Source organism: Apis mellifera, linkage group LG11 (assembly GCF_003254395.2).
Source record: "Apis mellifera strain DH4 linkage group LG11, Amel_HAv3.1, whole genome shotgun sequence".
NCBI lineage: Eukaryota > Metazoa > Arthropoda > Insecta > Hymenoptera > Apidae > Apis > Apis mellifera.
In genome coordinates, this window is record NC_037648.1 from 11,659,634 (window position 1) to 11,682,103 (window position 22,470).

Consider the following 22,470-nt stretch of genomic DNA (forward strand, 5'->3'; position numbering starts at 1 on the left):
ACAGGAACGACTCGATTCCGCCAACTCTGTGTTTCTAAATAATTTTGCGGGAGCTGCCACTCATAGCTGTCGACAATTTATAGGCTTCCACGAAGAGCGAGTCGCTGAGCGGATGTCGCATGAAAGATCAGAGAGAGAAATTCCACGGAATTCGAACACTCGAATGACTCAGCTGAGTCTGAATAATTCGGCTTCCTAATTCTCGACATGATTAACCGTTGTAACCGTTCACGATCAAGTTCACAATCGTTCAAAATCATGTGTATCATGGTCAAATTCAAGATTATATCAAAATTTTTCAATGCCGATTTCGATTTCGATAATTTTTCTACATTAATAAGATCTAACGTAATAAGAAAACGATAAATATATCAAATAACGAATGATTCAATTGGATTTGGAAATCTTTCGGGATGATATAAAAGTTGAAGATCTTAAGTAAAAAAGGATTATCTGAATTAATGACGTATAGGTTGAGTATGTCTAAAAGAGCCAGGGGTTTCCATTGGATGGAACGTAGTTAGATCGTTTGTTTCAAGCGCGTAGAAATTTGAGTCTCGTACGAAATAAAGCTCTGTAAATAGCGTTCGGTGGTCAGACGGAAATAGAAAATTTGCGAAACGAAATATATGTTACATCGATTCCAATGTTATCCGTATACGCATACATATAGGCAGCCAACTTTTATATATCGATGTCACTTTTTCGTATAAGCAATTTTTTATTCGTTTTTTTTTTCTTGTAATAGAATATTCCTTTTTGAAACTCGTTCTTTGTGCTCTTTTTTTCTTGCGGAAATTTCACTTATCCCTGGTGCTTTGATGCGTTACCAATCTCTTTTTCGTGATGTTTTTTCCAATTATATGTATATATTTTTTTATTGGTGTGTATTTTTCTTTCTATACACCCACTATCGTTGCAATGTTTGGCGTTTTTCATTTACTATTTTTTTTGAAAGATTTTAAAAAGTTTTATTCCTTTTATTTGCTGAAAAAATCCTCGCTTTCTAACTAAATCGATATTGCTCTGATATGAAAATCTTTTTAAAGTTTCAAATTTTTATTGTGATAGATGTAAGAGAGAAAGAGAAAGAGATCTGAGAATGACAGAATCACGGATATTCTTGTCCATGAATAATAATTGGAAATGAAAGAGAGAATCTCCAGAATATATCTCTGTACATATGACACAGCTTGCGGTTTAACATTTATCTCTATTAATTTTGGAGAAAGTGACCAAACACCCACGCACTATAACGACGACCACTAATTGACCATACACGGAGATATCGCATTTAAGCTGCAGGAATAATTAGATAATACATATAGCGAGCTTTTACAAAGCAGAGCTTTTATAAATAAGAAGATCAAAGTTATTACATATTATTATATCATAATAAATTAATTGAAAACATGTGAAACCAACTTTTTCACCAACAACCGGTGAAAAAGTCGCGATAGCGATGGTGGTGGTCACCCATCCTTTTACGAGTCCTTGACGAGTGACAATGCACCTGAAATAGAACCTATCATCGACCAAATGTTTCGTGCCACCCTTGACACAGCCTCGAGACAGCCGTTCTTCAATAATAATGTCACTTAAGTTCTTAGACTCGAAACTATAGCATTTATTTTATTTATTTAAAAAAAAAATGACGATTCATTCCTCCTAAAAATAAATAAAATAACAATCGATCAATGCTACGTTTCCCATTGCTAAAGGCGGAATATTAGTTCAACCACTCGATGATTTAATTTAGAAATTTCGCCATATTATGAGAGAAGCGATATTATAACTACAAATACGCGTAACTATGTGTTGGTCTCATTGAAGTTTCGGAGTTCAAACGTTGGCGCACACTCGTCCAGTATATTTACCGCGGTGAGTATTCAGCAAGTTGTTACGCCCTGTCAAAGTGTATATCGGGATTTGTTGAGACGCGCAGCAAAGTCCAGAAATAAATCAACCACGCGAGATTCGTGATAACCGGAGAGGTCTTTTTCTCTGAAAGAAACTCGAACACATATATATATATTTTTTTTCGATCGATTGGATGATCTTCCTCCGCAAATCTCATCCAATGGTTGATTCGATTCGCGATATCGAATCGTAGATAAAATTCAATCATTCGTGCAACATCGGTTACAACGCCGGTGAGAATTTTATCAAGTAATCTCGAAGCTCTGAATTTTCTCGCGTCAAAAGCGAAATGAACGAAGCTTTTGTTTCGAGGAAACGAGAATTTGTTTTGTAATTGCACGAAGAAAAGGATCTGGAATTGGATAAACGAGAGATTTTCGTCGGCCGATTGGAAAGCTCGAGGCACGGCGAATGTCACGTTTTGTTGTACAAATCGGGGCTACGAATATAGACAAGTTGGAAACGGTCCATCGTGGAATAAATAACTTTCATTGATTGACAACCGACGTCTTTAGAATTTTAAGCGTTTCTGGCGTCCGAGAGGCGTGAAGTTTACTCCGATTATAATTCTCATCTATCGCTATTGCGAGAAACTGAACTAGGTAACAGGAAATTTCAATTCTGAATGGAACCGCCGTTATTAATTTTCCATCCAGGATATATTCAATTGAAAACGGGAAAGGGAAAATGTTAAAATCGTTCGCTGATCTTGAAAATAGAAGTTTCAAGAATAGAAATATATCTCCTCTTTCAAAGTCGGACATCTGGACACTCTTGCACAATTTTTTTTTCTTTTCCTTCTAACAACTAATGATAGGAGCGATTTGACAAGTGTAGCGAAGTGTAGCTACTCTCTTACGATTGCATCATTTTTCATCGAACGAAACTGAAATATACAGTAAGAGTGAGAGCATTTTTTTCTTCAAGCTCTCGAAAGAGATTTTTTTTAATCTTAGAAGAAACGAATCTAGAAGATATTTTTCCAAATTATTCAATTTTAAAAAAAGTTTCGAGAAGTCTCAATATTCTTGCGCGACGATTCACCAATTTATCTAATAGCACAATTTTCAATAATTTTATCCGTTGAGCAGAATCTTGAAATCGTATCGAAAACATGTCGCGCTTTCATCTTCGAGGAAACTTTCTCAACTCGAGAAAGAGGAAGTGATCGACGTACGATTGGATGAAGGGACAGTTGGAGAAACGAGGCGAGTCACTTCGTCACGTCTTCGGGAGGAAAAGCGTGTTGGTCGTTTAGGAGATCGTTTCTTAACTGCGAAATTTCGTCTTCCTTTAAACGAGACCGTCAAGATCGAATCTAACGTTCTCACATTTTTTCCCCGGTCGAAGAACTCGATCCTAGGAAAATTCTACGGAGTGGAAAAGTTTTTCTTAACCTCTCTAGTTGATCCAAGCTGCGTGAAATTTTTATAGAAACTTCTCGTTCAACACAAAAATTCTTTGCCGGGTTCGTTAAAAGCTATTTCGCAGGAATCTGTTCAACCTGTGCAAGTGACCGCAGTTTTTCTTTCCACTGGCCGACCTACATACACCTATGACCTTTGAGCACTTCCTTTTTATCAGATAACATGTCCCACGGTGTTTTCCAATCCAACGAGATTGCGATCGCCCAATGAGCATTGAAATTTGTCAAGGTTTTGTCAAACAGTGGTGGAACATTTCACATTCGCGATAAATTTTCTTTGAATTCTTTAAGACAAATTTTCTTTTTTTTTATTCAAATTCGTGCATCAATCGTTCCTCCAGTTCTTCTTTATTTGCATACACGAAAATATTCTTGATCGAATAATTGAGAAACCGAGTTGATGAATTCTAACGTAACCGGTCGTTCGATCTGATGAAAAGTATCTTTTATTAATTTTAATTTAATTTTCAAAAAAAAAAAGAGAAAAAAAGATGGAGTAGGTTTAGTTAAGTGACTTATATTCTGTAACGAACGAGGTGCTAAAAGAAATTGCATGTAAGTAATTTTAAAATTTGAGATAATTTAATTCATCATCTAAAAACATCATCTACTCCAGATATCGCGTTTAACATCGGATTAGGAACCGCTGCATTTACGAAAACGAGTTCACATTGAACTCGATTAAATGAAAATTACGCAGAAAAAAAGTCACTTCGAAAAAAATATTCATCTCAAGAAAGTATAATTTGAACGGTATTTCCTTACTGTATTCCTTAGGCGTATTCATTATACACCTTCACCCGAATAAACGAGCGAAGCGAGGAGGCAGAAACGAGAATGAAATAACCCGTGAGAAAATAATTGCTTCGTATTAAAAATCCTAAGCGCGAGCAAATTCCTGTATACGCGGTTTAAATCGAGACGAATCGATTTCCCTTTCGCTCCTCTTTGAACTTGAGGCATTTGTCGAATATGGGGCAGAGTTCTCCCGGCCACGGAGCGTAGGCGCGAGCAAATTCTCATCACGTGGCATAATTGAAGGAAGGGAAGAAAAGAAGGCGAAAAGAGGGTGTTTCTAAAGGTTTTTTTCCCCCGCGACACCGCTCAAGGAAAAGGAGAAAAAATGTTGCTTGCTCGTTTCGCATTCGGGGCTGGTCTCTTCGTTTCATACACTTCGTTTTGACGTTTTTCCACCCTTCAGAGGATAAATAAAATTCGCGTCTCGTCTCGTATCACTGGATCCTTCCAATTTTCCGTTGTTTGTTCGAAACCCCCGTCCAAAGCAACACTTGCGATCGAAATTTGTTTGCCGTTGAGATCCCCCTTCCTCCCCCTCGTCTCCCTAGAAATATTCCAATATTCTTATCGGCGAGCTTTGTTTGCATTTCGATCTCATTTACATAGGATCTCATTGGAAGAGATCGATTCTTCGAATAATATTCACTCGAAGCGAATTCCTGATCACGTATTCGTTCGAAAAAATAATCTGTTTTATCATCCTTTGTATCTTAAATTTTCCTCCATTCCTTTTTCTTAAGCAATGCAAATACAAATGTTTGTTGCTCTACGAGATTAATCAATGATTACCATTTGAAACATTCTTATTCCATATCGTTATTATTATTGCAATGATAAAAAGAAAAATCTAAAAATTTCTAAAGTTTCATGATCCTCTTCTTTTAAAAAAAAACATCAACTACGTACCGAAATAAATATCGAAATAAACTCGACTCGTTCTAAATCGATCTGCGTTCGAATAAGAAGATCGGATCGAAAGATCCGTGATTGAGAATCGATACGAAGAAATTTCATTTTTGGTAGGGTTTGGCAAATACTTTCGCCGAGCCGCGAAAACCTGTGGAAGGTAACGAGCCAATAACTCAACATCCAAGAGCGCATCGTTCTCTCACAAATTGTAAGGTTCGCGTCTTGAATCTCGGCCTTGTGCAACGTGAACGTGACCTCGCCGACACGGCTTATTAAGGCTTGGTAATAAGGTCGTTCCTCAGCCGGGGATACGAAGAAGCGTGCTCAAGACTCTTGGAAATGTTTCTCTTTCGCCGACCAAAGCGAGACGCTCTTTTAGCGGGTGAGCATCTTGGCAGAATGTCGATAGTAGACGTACGAAATACCCATGGAAAAGTATTTCTCGCGGGATCCAGAGAGCACACACACTCCAACGATTCTGATTGACAAAGAGATTAGAGAATTTTGCGAGGAAAATCGAGATTCGTAAACCGTTCTTTCTTTCTTTTTTTTTTTTCTTTTTTATTTTTGAACGATGGAATTTAATTGTACAATTGACGAGCAGTTGATTGAAAATCTAGAATGCGTAAGAATTTTTGGACGAATTCGACTATGTAGAAGTAATATTTGAATCTCGAAAGGTAATCAATTTTTAATAATAAATGCAACAACCGAGGCAAATTTGCAAAATGATTTCGAGTTGTTAAGTTTTCCAATGAATTATTACGTAAATTTTTCAAAGTGCTTGTTTTCTCTGAATTCGTATTTAAAAATTTCGAAATGCTCGAAAGATTTTCGAGATTTTATAATCAAATCCAAATTTTATACTATTATTCCTGACAAGGATAGAAAAAGAGGAATAATGTAAATAAGAAGGTAAAAGTTTTTTCTTCGAAGAGACAAATTTTTCTGGGCCAGGAATCGTCGAATTGGACGGAAGAACGTTTGAATCGCAACACGAAAGCTGATATACGCTATTAAAACACGCGTTACCGCAGCAAAATACGCGAAACTAAAATTTATTCAATTTATTCGTCCGACGTATATTCGACAATATTGAAACACTTTTTCCCTCCCCTCCCTCCCTCTTATTAATTTCCCCTTATTTAAATAGATTTTATTTACGCGTACAGCGTATATATTTATCAAAAATCTCGATTAATTTAACGTAACACACGTGAATTACGTGAGTTACCACACTCTTCGGATTTCTCCCGTTTGTTTATCCACATCGAGAATTTTCTCTCAAAATAAACTATGCGTGTACAAACAAAATTCACAATAGAGAGAGAGAGAGGCTTGCATGATAATAGTAGCAATTTTATCGAGCTGTAACAGCACGAAGAGAACAATCCATCGGTCCAATAAAGAGAAAGACACACAAACACGATGTTACGATCGTTATAAAAGTCGTTCTAAATGCTGCGTAAAATCGTCCATCGAATTCTCTCTCAAATTAATGGAAACGATAATGTGCTCGATGTGCCACGTGTGATCTCGCTGATAACTTGTTATTCGTCTAAGAGGAAGTAATAATGAAAGAGAGAGAGAGAGAGATCTGAAATTATAATTTATACGGTTTTTAGACAACGAGAATTTGCGTTCCCTCCGATAATATGGCAAGCAAAAAGGTAAGCAACGATAAATTTTACGAGCTCGTTCGAAAATCATCTCGCAGATGCGCGGATTGTAAAACCAGAAATGGACATCGATAATTTTCGCGAAATTATCAGAAAATGTGAACCGGTAACTGGGGTAAGATTTTTTTGAATCGATTCGAAAATGAATTCGAACCAACTAAATATAATTCCGAAATTTCGAAATCAACTCGAGATTCAAACTCAAAAAAAGTTTTTTAATGATCGTTCAAAGTTTCTAAACTATCGAATTTGAGCTACTTCAAGATTCGAAATTTTTATTCCATATCGATTTTCCGTTATATTTCGCGGATATAAATTTTCGAAATCAGATGGAAATCGAACCTTCCGTTGCATCGAACCTTTTTGTTGTCCTTTAAAATTCTGAAGTGTATTTCGAAATCTTAGAAATCTTCCTTTCGAAATTTTTAATCCTCTGCAACGATTAGATGAAATTACAAAGACGCAATGGCTGTGAATTCGTATCGTTCATTTAGAAATTTTTAATCCTCAAAATTAAATAAATTTTGGAATATCTTTAATAAATCTTTAATCGACGTTCTCCGGAATTCCAAGATAGGAATGACGTTTATCTCATAATTTTCGAATTACTTGGAAATTTTCAAACCCATTCCTTCGTGAAATTCAATCGCGACACCGAAGATTCCAAAAGTGCCGTGAACTTGAACTCGAACGATCCCATATACGCCTCGAATTCCCCGAGAAATTTTTTTAAATCCCATCGATCTCGCGTATTTATCCGCTTTTACCCTCCCCTGCCGCGACTGCACCACCGTTCGTTTATTTATAATTTCCTCGACTCTCTCTCGAGAGTGCAACATCTCGAGACAACTTCTCGCCAATATTTCTCGCCACTCTCTTTTAATCCTTCGCGGGCTATTTCGATCCGGCACGTATTCCGAATACACACAGATATTTCTGTCTTTCGTTCGCCGCTCTAACGTTCGACTACAATTCTTGCAGCACTGTGAAATCATCGAAATACGTCCACCGTGTTTCGAGTCTGTTCCACGATTGGATTCGAGACACACGTGCGTATACACGCGTGTATATATATATACGTATTTAATAATAAGCGCGTTTACTTTTAGAAGGACAAAGGAAAATTGCGCGGAATCCCGTTCGAACTCCGGCGTATTTATCGATTTATCGCGCGTTCGTAATTGGATTTAATTAAATGATAACGTTCACCGGGCGAATCTAATTCAAATTACTTTAACGAGTGTCGCTCGTTAATTATCGCGAATATCGGTGAATATTAAAGGAACATCGACTTAGCTTTCCACGATATGGTTTCGAACAACGGGCCATTAAACTACTTTCGATAATAAGTGGAGTTAACTAGGAGTTATTAAGCGCTTGTGTGTCGTCAATGAACGAGTGGAAACGTCGATATTTCCATCTCGATCGAAAATCTCTGGTTTTCTTTTTTCCGTCCCCAGTTCGTCGAAGAGAACCGAGATTCGACGAAGTCGAAAGTATAATTTTAAAAATAGAGGGGAGAAAGGAAGGAGGAAATATAGGAGGAATGAAAAACGTCATCACTTTGAGAGAATCGAAACGATCATGATGATAGCTGCATCACGATAGCTCTATATTCGGGAAGCTAGAAACTGAAACTTCCGATATCGTTTCAATATTCGATAAATTCGATTTCTGTCCCGTCACGAGTCTGTCAAAATACTGTCAAAATTCCGTTCTCCCATAAGCGATACCGATCTCGAATAATTGACGGCAGCCGATCGAGATGAATTCGAAACGATTCAAAGACAAAATTGAAAAAAAAAAAGAAATAGAAATAAAATATCGTTGTTAACGAAAAAAAAAATAATTGAAATCATTATCACAACTATTCGATTGAAATTTCCAAAGCAATTTTCCCTTCCTTCAAAAAGCTGAACCGATTAATCCGTTAACTACGATTGACTAATGGGTAATGTAATCGTAAGGGCAGGTCCAGACAAGGGTAAACACCTGTCTCGCGTAGCACACCCTTCCCTGTGTGTTGCGTCGAGCGGAAACGTCAATTTCGATGAAAGACAGTTCAAGGCGTAGCTTACGCAAATCTAATCGAGGAAAATATTCTCCTTAAAAAGGAGCTGTTAAACCATCGTGAAACGAATCGAATACAATTACATCCTCCTCTTTGATCGAACAACTCAGAAAAAAATTTGTGAAAAACTAAACCAAGATCAAGATTAAGTTGATCACTTCCAAAGGAAAAGTTAAGGATAGCTTTTTAAGAGAAGAGAAATGAAAGAAAAAGAAAGGAGCAGAGATATTATGGAATAATGAGAAGGTAGAGGAAAAATCTGGAAAAAAAACGATTCTCCAAATATTTCTACTGAAATTTCATTTTTCTTTTTTTTTATCCTGTTGACGTGTTCCAAAACACGAATTCATCGATAACACTAATGCTCAACGAACAATCGAGGATGGAAATTTGCAACCGCCCCCGGCTGGAAACTGAAAAGAGAGGCGACGACTTCTATGGGATAAGGGGATACAAAAGAAAGATGAATTGCTCGAGGAATGCAAATTCTTTGTTGTTGTTATCGATCACGCGTTCGAGTGTTTCGTTTTCGAGGAAAAATGGAGAAAAATCCATTGGGGGTATTCATTTTTTCAACGAGATCTATCGCGATTTAAATAAGCAAGATAATCGAAAACGAGAGAAAAAAAGATGTACATTTCCTCGTTGCTTTTCTTTCTTTTTTCTTTCTTTCCTCGCGCGATAATTTCACGACTTTATGTATGCATTTTTTATTTTTATCCACGCACTTTCTATACTTTCTATACCAAGCAAATTTCCAAGGGAATATTTCTATTTAAAAAACTACTCGAAGCCACGTTTTGCCTCGAAATATGCACGAAAACTCGCAGGCCAATACGGTAATAATTGATATACTGATATATCAAGCTCGTTACGAATTTATATTTTCCAGCATGTATTAATAATTAATTGGGGAGTATCGATGGCGAGGGGAATTGTTACAATTTTTTGTTACACAGAAGAATGTAATCGAGAATGATTTTTATATTAAGATTTATAACGGAACGATTTAATTGGAATTTCCTGCACGCTTTGTTGCGAAAATCCGTATGGAAATAAATGGTAAAGTAAATACGCGGGCGGAGTTACGTGTGTTTCGTGTATTTTTAACAGAATGAATCGATCGACCACGATTAACAAGAAAACGGTAAATGATAAAATTGAAATACGAATAAAAAAAACGATACGATTTTCCTTTTGAGATGAAAAAAATTTCCTCTCTTCGAGTTAATTGTTAATATCTCGTTATTAACGAGAAATTTGGAGATTGTGTGCTTTAAAAAAAAAAACTTTCGTTTCGTACGTATGTTTTGTGTCGTTTTGGATCGCGCGTGAAACGCATCAACTGTGATCTCCTTTAGAACGTGGGATCTCGATCAATAATTCATTTTGCATCTAATTTGCAAATTAATAGGTTTCACCGTGGCGTGGCCATTAGAACGATCGATGCCATGGAATGATTTACGCGATGAAAATCGTAGGCGAACATAACGGCACGTGAAATATTCATTTTGTCGTGCGAACACCCTCTCCTTCCTTTCTTATTTCGAACCTCTTCCTTGATTTTCCCTTGGAAACGAATCGAAACGAATATAAAATAATTATTAATTAAAAAAAAAGAAAAAATATATATTCGAATTGCTCGAAATTCGTGATGAGATTAAAAATTAGAAAAATTAGAAATTTCTTCGTTATTAGGGAAGGATTCGATACGTTGGAAGAAAGGAATAAAAAAAAGTTTATGTAATTAGAATAGCTCGTTAACATTGCACAATTTATTTGCACGCCTTCTTCACCGACCTTTGCAAAACTTATTAAATTAATTTCATTACGACTAACCTCGTTCTCCCTGTACGAAGCTTCGCTCGATTTACATGCTCTGCTTTAAAGGAATCCATTACGACTCTCTTTCTCACTCTAGTCACCGTGTTCCATCTGTTTCCATCCTTTGTGTGTTTGCTTATTTCCGTGTTTCCTAAATTCTGCGAGTATTCGTTGCGTTAAAAATAATCGCTCTAAAGATTCATTGATACCGCAAGGAACTAATTTGTCGGGATTTCTCGGGACTTAAAGAATAAAACTTTTACATATTTTGCATTTCAAAATAAGAGGCTAAGGCTTAAGGGAATTGATGCGATGATTTTTCAAGAAATTTCAATATTTTTTGACAATAATCTTGATGAAATGAAAAATCTTGATTCGAAAGTATATATTATATATATGTACGACCGAAAATTTAATTTTCATTTTCTCTGGCGACATTATCATCCGATTTCAGTTAGAATCCTCTTTCCTTTCATCTCGATCTTTGATTACGCTTTCTCCTTTGAACGTGAAAAGATTCAAAAGATTCTTTGGAAATTGCGAAAATTTAATCAATTTCCAAAGAGAGGGGGGATATGGTTAGGTCTTCTTCTAGAAAATGACAGGAATTCAAGACGAGTTTTCTTTTTCACATTGGCTCGAAAGTAATTACGGAAATATTTTACGATGAGAATCGGACTTGGCGATAATTTTTCCTAAATTTTTCAATACCTCGAAGGGTAGCTAACTGTTAGTACAATGCCTACCTCGCGTTAATATTTCACGGCGGGCCGTGCCCGATAATATCCCCGATTAATCACCTCGGAGTCGTAAATTTCAATTCGCTTGTGATTAACGCTTCGAATGTTCATTAAAATGGCTTCGGTGTTCCTTTCGGCGGAGGTGCGTTGAAAACTCGCGTTGAAAAAAAAGAAAAAAGAAGCGTGGCGTAAAAAGCGTGTCCGAGACGTTAATGTCTGAACTTTGCGAATGTTAATCAACAGGATTTAATGAAACGACAACAAATACGGTTATTTAATACGCGTAGCGTATGGGGGCGGTGTAACACGTATCACCGTAAATTACATTGTTCCCTTGGATGAAATTAACGTTGATACAATAGCAAAGTGGAAACGATAATTGAGCACCCAGTAATCATATTTTCTTTCCACTCTGAAATATCGTGTTTCGCGAGATAAGTTTACACGGGAAATTACGAATAACGATTATCGAGTGGATAACTGAATTGTTACTTGAAAAAAAAAAAAAAAAAAAGAGAGAGAGAAATTTATCTCGTTCGAGAGCTTTTTAACTACTCTCGCAAACTACTCTCTGGGAGATCTGGAAGGTCGGCGAGCATTGATCACTTTATACCTCGTTAGAAACTCTCAAGGGATCGAAATTCTCAGATAGCCCCGAAATCTTATTCGTCTTCGTTCGAGCATAATAGGAGAAAATATATATATAAAACTTTTGTGTCAAAATCTCCAATTCTCCACACATCACTCTTTCACACAGATACTAAGATACTAAGATACAGTCTAAATTCGAACTGTCTAAATCGATTAACCTGAAAAATATTTCGACAGAAGAAATTTCAGAATCGAATTTTAAAGATTTCCAAAATTTCTCTCGATCCAAACCCACGTCGTTTCAATTCATCTCGTTTGGGATCGGAACGCGTATTCTTCAAACATCAAAGACACGTTTCACAGTCGTATTCAAAGATCGCGCTCTCTATAATAAACCCACATAATAATTCGACGGAAGCCTCGACGAGCGAATTTCAAAGAACGAACGTCTATCCGCCGTCTGTTCCTAGCCATCTCCTAGCCATCCCTATCTTCAGGAGGCCGAATGCGAAACAACAGACAGACACTGCACACTCACCAAGTCGGTATACCGTTCCTTTTCGAGGATAAGTCGAGAAGCACTTTGAACTTTCTTCCGGAGTCGCGACGCCTTTCGCCTCTCTTTCCATCCCTTCGGATATCCATCTCCCTCTCCTTTCCGCCTCGCCTTCCTCGCCGCCCCTCGAAAGCCCTCCACGATACCCGAGACCTTCTGCATCGAGCAAAAAAACCGTACCTTCCGGTGCTGCGTCCGGGATAAAAATAAGTCGTGCCTCTTTCACTCTTGCACGCTCTCTGTGCAACCCTTTCTCCTCCGCTCCTCCCCCTCCAACTCTGAAGAAATTCAATTTGTCCCGAGAGAAGAGATGGTTCACAAAAGAGTCGATCTCTTTCCCTTTCTTCTCTTTGTATTCTTTTTTTTTTTTTCCTTCCTTTTTCCCTCCTTTTTTCTTAGAACTCGCGCTGTCTAAGAAGATAAGAAAGAGGGGGGATCGAGAATCAATCGGTGGTCGAACGGATGGGTTTTTTTTTTCAATTTTCCATCGAAAGGAGGAAAAATCGGTGGGTGAAATCGACCTGATCTTCGACTATCGATCTTCGATACAAAACTAGGTTCTAGGTTTTCACGCGAACGATCAAATGGGAATGGAACCGCTATTATCTTCTTTCAAACGCTATGTTTTGATTTCGTATCGATTTCGAGATATTCGATGACATATACCCAGATGGGTTTCTTATGGCACACGTTTTTGTATCACGTCCATTTGCTCAACTGCTTTCTCGGTAATTTCGTTCGATGCTTGGACTATTTTACGAGTGGTGGAATTTTACGAATCGTTGAATTCGAAATCTGTCTTCTTTGCCTCTGTTTGATCCTGACCACGATTCCTCTTGTATTTTCTATTTGACAAAACATCGCAACTTGTACATCTTTCTCGTAATACAAATAGAGTTCCATAGATCTTGTCTATTGTTCTATTTGCACGAGTAAAAAGTAACTTTCATCTTCTGAGAAATCGATTTATTTCTCCCCGTGAATATCATATTAAAGTATTTGTAATCTCAACTACTACGAATGATTTTATTAAAAAGGAAAAATAAATAAATAAAAGAATTTCGAGGATATATGAATACGTTTGAAATTCTCTCACTTTTCAAGATGGTAGTTTCTCCTTGCGAAAAAATGCAATTTCTTCGAGAATCTTACTCTCAAATATATTCATACACCTAAGACAACGGCCGATGGTAAAGCTCTTTCAAGATGTTGTAACAATTAGATTACGAAGTTTTTTCACATCCACTTTTTACACGCCGCGTCCACTTTCTCGCGGATTATTATCTACTGATCTGAGATTATCCACGATGATGAGATGTTGCTCAATGAGATGCAGACGGTTAATTAAGAGGGTATGAATACTTTTTTTTCGATCGAAAGTTTAATTACACGACGTTCAACGATATAAATATGATAATGATGCAAAGCAGCTCGATAATCTGATTTAAACGTTGCTTGAAACGAAGTATATTTTTATTTTCCTGTCATCTTTTCAATTATGCTTCTCTTGTAATGTATCGCGTTGAAATTCGTCGATCGTAAAGCTCGGCGTTCATAAATTCAATTTTACTTGATTTAAACGCATACAAAACGCATATTTGCACACGTTACTTTTCATTATCAGATTCTTCTTACATCGTGAGCTCTTTGATCGAAACTTTCATCCTAATACAATACACGCAACATCTTACTGTAATTTGTAATTTAAATTTCAAACTTTCAGGCCAGACTGATATAAAATTCCCCCGTTCTTTGCGTGGAAACATTGATTTTAATTTTTAAAAATAGTGTGATATAATCCTTAAAATGTTTCGCGAGAAACAGTTTTGTACCATTTCGCATAAGATAACTTTTATAGCAAATAACGCGAGAAACTCATCAATCATCGGATTCGAATCCGATATATTATTCTCTGTCTGTCGGGTTGCATGAAAAATACCATGCAGCAGGCTCAAGATCGTTCCACGTGACAAATCATTGCATCCATTTCCGAAATACGAAATCGGATAAAAATCTCTCTTATTCTCTAATAATGCACTCTATTATCTCACCCGATTCGATTTTTCTTCCGAATCATAAATATCATTTTGACATATATTTGATAGACAAACTTATACTATTTCAATCCTATTATTCGTATTATCTACCAACACTACATTAAAAAAAAAATTGTTTAATTATTTCTCATAACCTCCTTCTAATCTTTTCTTATTAATTCTAAATTATTAAAGTAAATTCGAAATCAGTAATTTTAACTCGATGCATAAAAGAATCTTTTCTACTGGATAATCTAATTTTTTGAGTATTTGATATACTTTTGATCCGTATTATATATGTATGTATGTATAATCGTATTAATCCCATATATGATCGATAGAAAACAGGAACGGGAAAAATATACGACCGCTTTTTCGAAAGTACTTCAAATTTTCCTGCTCGATATGCAATAAATTCTTCTTCTCTCACAGTTCGACCAGTAAATTATAAAACACGGTTTTCCTCGCACAAGTGGTAGAACAGTTCGCCGATAAACCATACCGATATTACGCAACGAGATTACCAACAGCATCGGTGAGCTAATGTTCGCTCTACTATCGTTTCATTGCTTCCAACGATGAATTTTATTTATCCGTGTTTAGCCGTCTATTTTTGCCAATTATTAATATCCAAGCAATCCTATGCCGGCACATTTTTCAAAATTAGTTCCGTAACATTCTATTTTCAGATCTATATATATATAATATTACAACCATATTGCGATTAACATAGCATAGCGGTTGCAATGTGCTTTCGCTTCTTTTCAAAAGATAAACAGAGCTTTCAACGTACGAGGAGGGCATGTTAACAGCATCATTATTTCACCCGCGATCCATCTCGAAAACGTGGAAACACCGAATCGTGTTTCAACAGAGCATTCAATTTTTGAAAACTTTAGACGTTGAGTTGGTAAAAAAGGATAAGAAACGTAGACCACCACGTGCGATGTTTACGTATAATTGATGATAATTAAAAAAAAAAAACAAATTGAGAAAAATATCATACGTAATTTACGTGGATTTACGTAATAAAAAGACAAAAAGAGAATAAAGAAAATGAAAAATCAATGGGTGTGAAATTTGCATGCAATCTTGAATGAATTGCGAAATGAATTTCGATTAAAAATAAAAACTGTAAGAGAAATACTAAATTGTATAGTAATGTAATCGAAATCGACCGAAAAAAAAGAAAAAGATCTTTCTTTGAAATTTCTTTAAACGAAAAGTTTAAAGAATTATTAAGAGATCGTTCCGATACACGAGTTTTCTCATGAGAGAACATATTAATTTACAAATCTTTCTTTTTTTTTTTTACCCCGCTTATATTAGAAACGATCTCTGTTGCGGAAATTTGAGCAACGGATGAACTTTTTAAAGATTAATGCTCATAGGATCCTTTGTGAAGCGAAGAAAAAAAAGGAAGGACAACTTGGAAAAGAGGAACAATGAGGAAAAGTAACAAAAGATTGAAGATTCTATGCCCGAACGAACGAAATTCCCATGATACATAAGAAACTTCGTTATTCCCATATCCTTTCTTTATTAAATATTATTAGTGTACTTAATTAGATTGCTTTATACAGGGACCACCAACTTGCTCTTGGAAAATAATTTTCGCGAAAATTTCGTTTCGAACTTACTTATATCTTCCGCATACCAACAATGAGTCATTCCGTTTATTCAATTGTTCCGTTTAAATCTTAAATCAAAATTTCTTTACCGAAAAGCTAGACAGTATTATATTCAAATTAGGTATTATTACTACTTGCGAGTCATGATTCACTGTTTGTCAATTCTTCGTTCCTCCTCCATTCGACAACTCTCCTTTTATATGAAGATATATCTCCCTTCTCGAGAATAAAATTCCTTGGAGGATCGAGAAGAATTCTACATCCTACCACTATCGTGAAAAAAATGTATCCTATTCGCTTTATCGTTATCACGTTTCTCTTTTAGAGGCCTGTAATCCATCGAATAAAAAGTATCGTTCGTTTCACTTATCGATACATCTTCCTCTTCAAGCCTGTTACGATCGCATAAAACGTTGCTCTATGCTGAATTACGCCTCGTCCTCCATTATATCGTTTTTGTTCCTTACTACGTTACTTCTACATCGATAAATCGGCTTCTAAGAACGGAGAAATTACTTTTAATCTATCCATCCTTATCCCCGTGCTTTTTTACACCCCTATGTATATCCGTAATATAATCACGGTGTTTCTGACTTTTATATTTTTTTTGTAAAAAAAAATATAAAATGAGACACAAGTTCCATTTATTCTTTCACAAACGTTAACGTTATCTTTGAATCTTTACACGAAATTAGAGAACAATTTCACGCCTTTCTCGTGAAAAATAACAAGGAATTAACTAACACGAGAAGAATTTCCGTGAATTTTAATCTTTTCCTTTGGATAATCTTGTTAAACGAACGTTAACTATTCCCTTGTTTTCACCGTCTTTTCTTCACCCGTTCTTTTTACCACGTTATCATCGCGGTCGTATAAGCAGATAAATTATACGCAACCGGCGCTATTTTCACCCTTTGCAACGATGCCGCAAGAAGAAAGACACGTAGCGTGTTGCATACGTGGTGCACATGGTTTATCTATTCGTGGCTCCTGTTAATAAACTCTAACTCTTTTCTCGACCACTGTTACGGCACGTTAACCCGGAAACCAGTCGCTAAATTACATCCAACTCAAAGATTTCTAATTAATTTACGGAAAAAACGTGGACATATTGGAATTAGATGCAATTGGATTCAATTTATATAGCGAAATATTTTTATAACACGTTTATATGGATTAATTATTAAAGTTATAGATATAAATTTTCAGATATAAAATATATCTATTACGATTGATTTTTGTTTGAATAAATATTTATCTTAGTTAGAAAGAAAGATGAAAGAAAATCGCTTAACAGATTTTATTAATCTACAAACATTAATCCGCGTTGAAAAAAGAAATATTATCCCTCATAGATTATCCCGTATAATTATTCGTTTCGTTCATATTGATTCGTTAAGTGATTTTTATCATACTTTCTATCTTCAAACAAACAGATTATCGTGTCAGATATCGTATTTTGTTTTTGCCAAGCATTTCTTATTATTCTCGCGCATAATTAAATGGAACAGTTTACAAGTAAAATTAAAGAGAAGCGGTACACGCCTACACACAAAGTTTATATATATACTTGCAAAATAATTTACAATATGGATGTACCATGCAATGAATAAATAAATAATCTAACATAAGTGCATTATGAAGCTTGTGGTTTTACGTTATAGACGTGTAGAAACAATATTCAATGTGATCGATGATTATTGTATTATTAAACGTTCTATGATTCACTAATATATCAACGAATCAAAAGGTTACTTCGAAATTCAAAACAAAACATGCTTCCGCTTGTTCCGTTTCGTGGAAACAATAACTAAATTGCTAATATTCGTGTATTCATAACAAACATGAATATGCGACGATATTAAAAATAAGATATACATAACATTAGATGAGACGTAATTTACTACGATTTAAACAAGGACGCGCGAAGTAGCCATAACCTAGAGAAAAAAAAGCGTATACGTTCGTAACTGAAACTTTCCGTAGCAATCGTTCGTACTTTTCATCGATCAGTTTAGCCAATTAAAACAATAAGAGCGTGACGTGGTATCGAACGCATCGAAATCGCATTTATAACGAGATACGTTACACATGCGAACAGTACGGAAATTAATCTTCGCGCAAAGTGTAACGTATTTCAAACATGTCACGATAAAACGAAGGATCGACGGTCGAAGTATGCGCGAGACGCCACTAGGGGGGAGGGGGAACGGTTAACAGAATAGGCGGGCAAGGGGTACCAACACATCGCGGCGAATCGAATACCTGTCGAATTTTTAACCGACACAGTTTATTTTTCTAGACGAAGATTCTCGCGTGCCAACATCGTCGTCGGCGTACATTGAACTCACTTACCTCAGCGTCCCTCTGCCATCGAGTCAATTGCCAGCCACGTTCATCGGTCCGTGGAACGGCGTTTCTTCTGATGCATGTCCGCTCCGTTTTCACTATGATCAAATCCGCGCCGTGGACGATTCCTTTAGCACACTATCGTTGTCACGCCGGTCCTCGATTAAAACACGCGGCAAAACTAAGTCGATTACGAATACGCGTCGTTCTCACATGAAAAAAAATAAAGAAATCACAACACTGTTCGCCGGCTTTTCACTGGATCCCGTACATCCATCGAATGACTCCCTCCACGCCGCGGTGTTGCACGGGAACAACGACGAATTTGGCGCGAGAATTAAAATCACGCAGTGAGTGAATCACGAAGAAAACACCGACCAGAGAAAGAGAAACGAACGGAGGAGGGAGAAAACGAGAGAAGGACGCGTGTAGTAGAGCACCAGCCGGCCGACAGGACACACCACGACAGACTGAAAATGAGGGTAGAAAACGTGGTTGCCTTCGCGACGCCCTCGTGCGTAGTCGGCCGGCATCGGCACGTTTCGCGTACCACTGTCTCGCTCAGCGTTCAGGGCCGTCGCACTCGCCGTCGGCGCCATTCGGGTCACGTGGTCATATGAGGGGTGAACGACGCGACTTTCTCTCTCTCGCTTCGATGTTTGCCAGCCGTTTCTACTTGTTTTACTTCACGATAAAAAAGGATAGTCAAAAGAGACGAATGACTGCAAAATACTGATTACCAGCGAAGAATTATGTGAATATATATATGTGTGTATGTGTGTATGTGTGGAGGTACTTTATATTCTTACGAACATATTCTTTCTAACCTAATGTACGATATGTATAAAAGAATATCGTTGTTACAAAGTATCGAGTTTTGATTTCGCGCGATTTTAATGAAAACATAATATGTATTATAAGTTTGATATTTTGTTTCGAATTATGAAGTGTATAAAATAGTGAAAATATTGTGCAATACTTCAAACGTATTTCAAATTGTTATTATAAGAATGAGGTTAAGTATGTTGTTAAATGACAATTGCCTATCGCAAAATTATTTTATTGGATATTTCTGTGAATATAAAAGTGCAATATATGTATAATAAGTCAATCACTACACTTTTTAATGGTTATTGTTGATAATTTGCAAACTTGTCATTATGCAAGTGTCGTGCAAGCATTCATTTGAATAGAATACATAAGCGTACATATTTTTACCTTTTACTATCCTTTTTTGTTTTTGTTCTTTTTATGGAAATGAATTATCGTAATTCAAAGCATAACTTTTATATATATAATCTTATTGAACGTTAATATTCAATAGAAAATTTGGAATGGAATCGAAAATATTAATAAAATCATCATTCATTCGTTAAACTTTTATCGAATTTGTAGAATTTAAAATATTATAGAAAATTATACTTATTTATAAAATATTCTTATTATGGTAAATAAATAATATAAGTCGCATAAATAATATTGTATCATGAAACAGGATCTTCTCGATATTCGATTTCTCGATAGACGACGGCCATGATGCTATTCATGGAAGACTATATTTGTAAGAAACGAAGAATTCTTGTGCAACAAAAGAAACTCAAATCATACATTTCTACAATCTTCAATTACATAGTAGGTAAAGTATCTGAATTTATATTATTCGTTCTATGCTAGAGAATATGCTCTAAGAATAATAATCTAAGTTAGTTCGAATTTTTTCGTAATTTATTCGATCGAGATTCTGATCTATAAATTTATAGGTTATGAATACATAACAAAATTTTTCTGAAATCCTAAATATTTTATTTATATATAAATATATTGAAAAAGATAAATTAATAAAAGTAGAATTTTGTAAAATTGTTTATAAAATTATCATGTTTCAAACTAAATATTTTATCGAAACAATACGACAAAAATAAAAAACTGCAAGAATTATGCGAGAAATTCTGAAGTCATTGTTTTATCTAATAATTGCGTTTTTTTCCCATTATAAAAATGAATATAGGGCAAATAATTGCAAGATATCAAGTATAATTGAAGATGGAAGCTCGTCATCTCGAAGAAAGGCTTTTACCTTCTAAACCATATTGAGTTTCATCGAAATATCAACATTCTCGTTAGAATGCGGGGGTTCTCGTAAAAAGCACTCAAAGCACTCTAGATGAAATCGCCTGTAAACAAATTATAAATTACTGTTCCCTTGAATACATCCCTTGAATACATCAATACACGATTATGAATTTACTATGAGAAATTTTTATTTCTCCAATAGTTTCTCCAATAATAATCAAAAACTTTACCTATATAAAGGATAAGGTTATTATAATTTAGACTTTCTTTTATTATCATTTATATAAAGAATTGTATAATGAATGAGGCTTGAGTATTTTTAGTAGAAAATAATTCAGATAATAAAAAAAAAAATTTCAAAGTATAATGATTATGAAATAACCATAAAAAAAAACTATAAGAGTAGGTTAAATTGGATATTAAAATTAACGTTTATACTTTATATTCCTCTCATTTGTTTGAAAAAAGATTCTTAATCCTAAAATATAATATAAAAATAAAATTGTGACTTATCAGCAAGTTTATATCAACATACATAATTTATTACATTTTTTACAAGAAAATCGTGCTTTCCATTAAAAATATTTATTAATCTTCTAATTTGCTTTCATCGATATTGCGATAAAATATAATTCACCAGTTTTATTGTCGTTCATAAAACTTCTCAGAAACTTCAGCACGACCTCGTTTGCAACCTTGTATGCACGACACTTCTTTCCTGACAACAGGGTGCGAATGCCTGGAAATTTGTCTTATGAAACTTTTTCACAAAGTTCTGTCGCGACCCATATGTTAGATTTCATAGAGGTATGTTTCTTTACTCGAATTTCAAAGACTTGATGAGTTTTCTCACCAGTGTCTCATACTAATGACTAGTTTGCATACTTGTTTTATAGTTAAATTATTCAAATTTAAAAGTTGGCCCTGATATCATACATCATTGTGTAATTTTCAAAAATAGGACCGTGATGTGAAATTTAGATCAGCAAAATATAATAACTATTGGAAAATACAAACGTGTTCTTCGAATATATTTCTTATAATTAGCAATAAAGTATCATAATTGCCATCGTTATGGCTATTATCACCATACATTGGCTAACTAAAATTTATTTATCTTGGTTTTATATACTCGATCTGCATAAAGTTGTTTGGCGTGCAGCACGAGGCCAGGTGTTGTAAAGTAAATGCAAAGAGTTGGTAGCCGCGACGCAGAAGTCCTCGTTCTAAGTCCTCGTTCGTTGAAGTAGCACGGAAGAAGGGACGATTTATGGTCATTAAATAATGTAACGAAATTTATTCCGCCGCCTCCGTTCCAGGAACTCGCGGCGTTAAATTTTCGAGGCACGAACGTGTGTCTACGATTGCGATATTAATGGTCACGATGTAATAGGGATTCGATAACTGGCCAACGGCCAACAATCGACTCGCCTCTGCTTCATTGCGAAATTCCGCGAAATTCCCCAAGAAAATTGCACCAAGTTTTGTTTCGCACCGTGTTAACGCTCACCCTGATATTTACTTTCGCGTCGAGTATGGTTTTCACGTGAAAATGAGAACTCGTGAAAGATCGGCCAACAATATCTCGTTCCTCTAGCCGCCCGTATATTCAACCACTATTAACGAACCCACGTTATTTTTCTCAGACGTTTTAAAAAATTTAGCTGACATCGCGAAATTTGTTTGTTCCTCGTTCACCTCTTACGAATAAATTTTTCCCCGCCCATTCATAAACTTCCGGGGAACGGCCAAGTTCCTTATTTCCAACCTCTCCTATATTTTTTTTTTTTCTTTTTTCCCTCGGAATAGTCGTCAGAAACTTGCTCTTCCTCAGTTTGCGGTGCAACTGCCCCAGAGATAACTCGGT

The 22,470-nt window shown here is 35.7% G+C and overlaps 1 protein-coding gene and 1 long non-coding RNA gene across 3 annotated transcripts in view; one reads left to right on the top strand and one right to left on the bottom strand.

Annotated features, from left to right (window-relative positions):
- Window positions 1-19,060, bottom strand: part of LOC410317 (small conductance calcium-activated potassium channel protein) — a 228,054-nt gene extending 208,994 nt beyond the window's left edge. Inside the window, exon 1 of one of the 2 annotated variants that reach the window (XM_006566310.3) lies at window positions 18,537-19,060. The gene's annotated coding sequence lies outside the window, so the exon portion shown is untranslated. The remainder of the gene's footprint in view (window positions 1-18,536) is intronic. The other variant, XM_393798.7, reaches the window with a different exon arrangement.
- Window positions 19,061-19,328: 268 nt separating this feature from the next.
- On the top strand, window positions 19,329-20,778 carry LOC113219069. Its single transcript, XR_003305574.1, has 3 exons — window positions 19,329-19,545; window positions 20,026-20,166; window positions 20,539-20,778. It is a non-coding gene; the product is annotated as an uncharacterized LOC113219069 (long non-coding RNA).
- The last annotated feature ends 1,692 nt before the right edge of the window (window positions 20,779-22,470 follow it).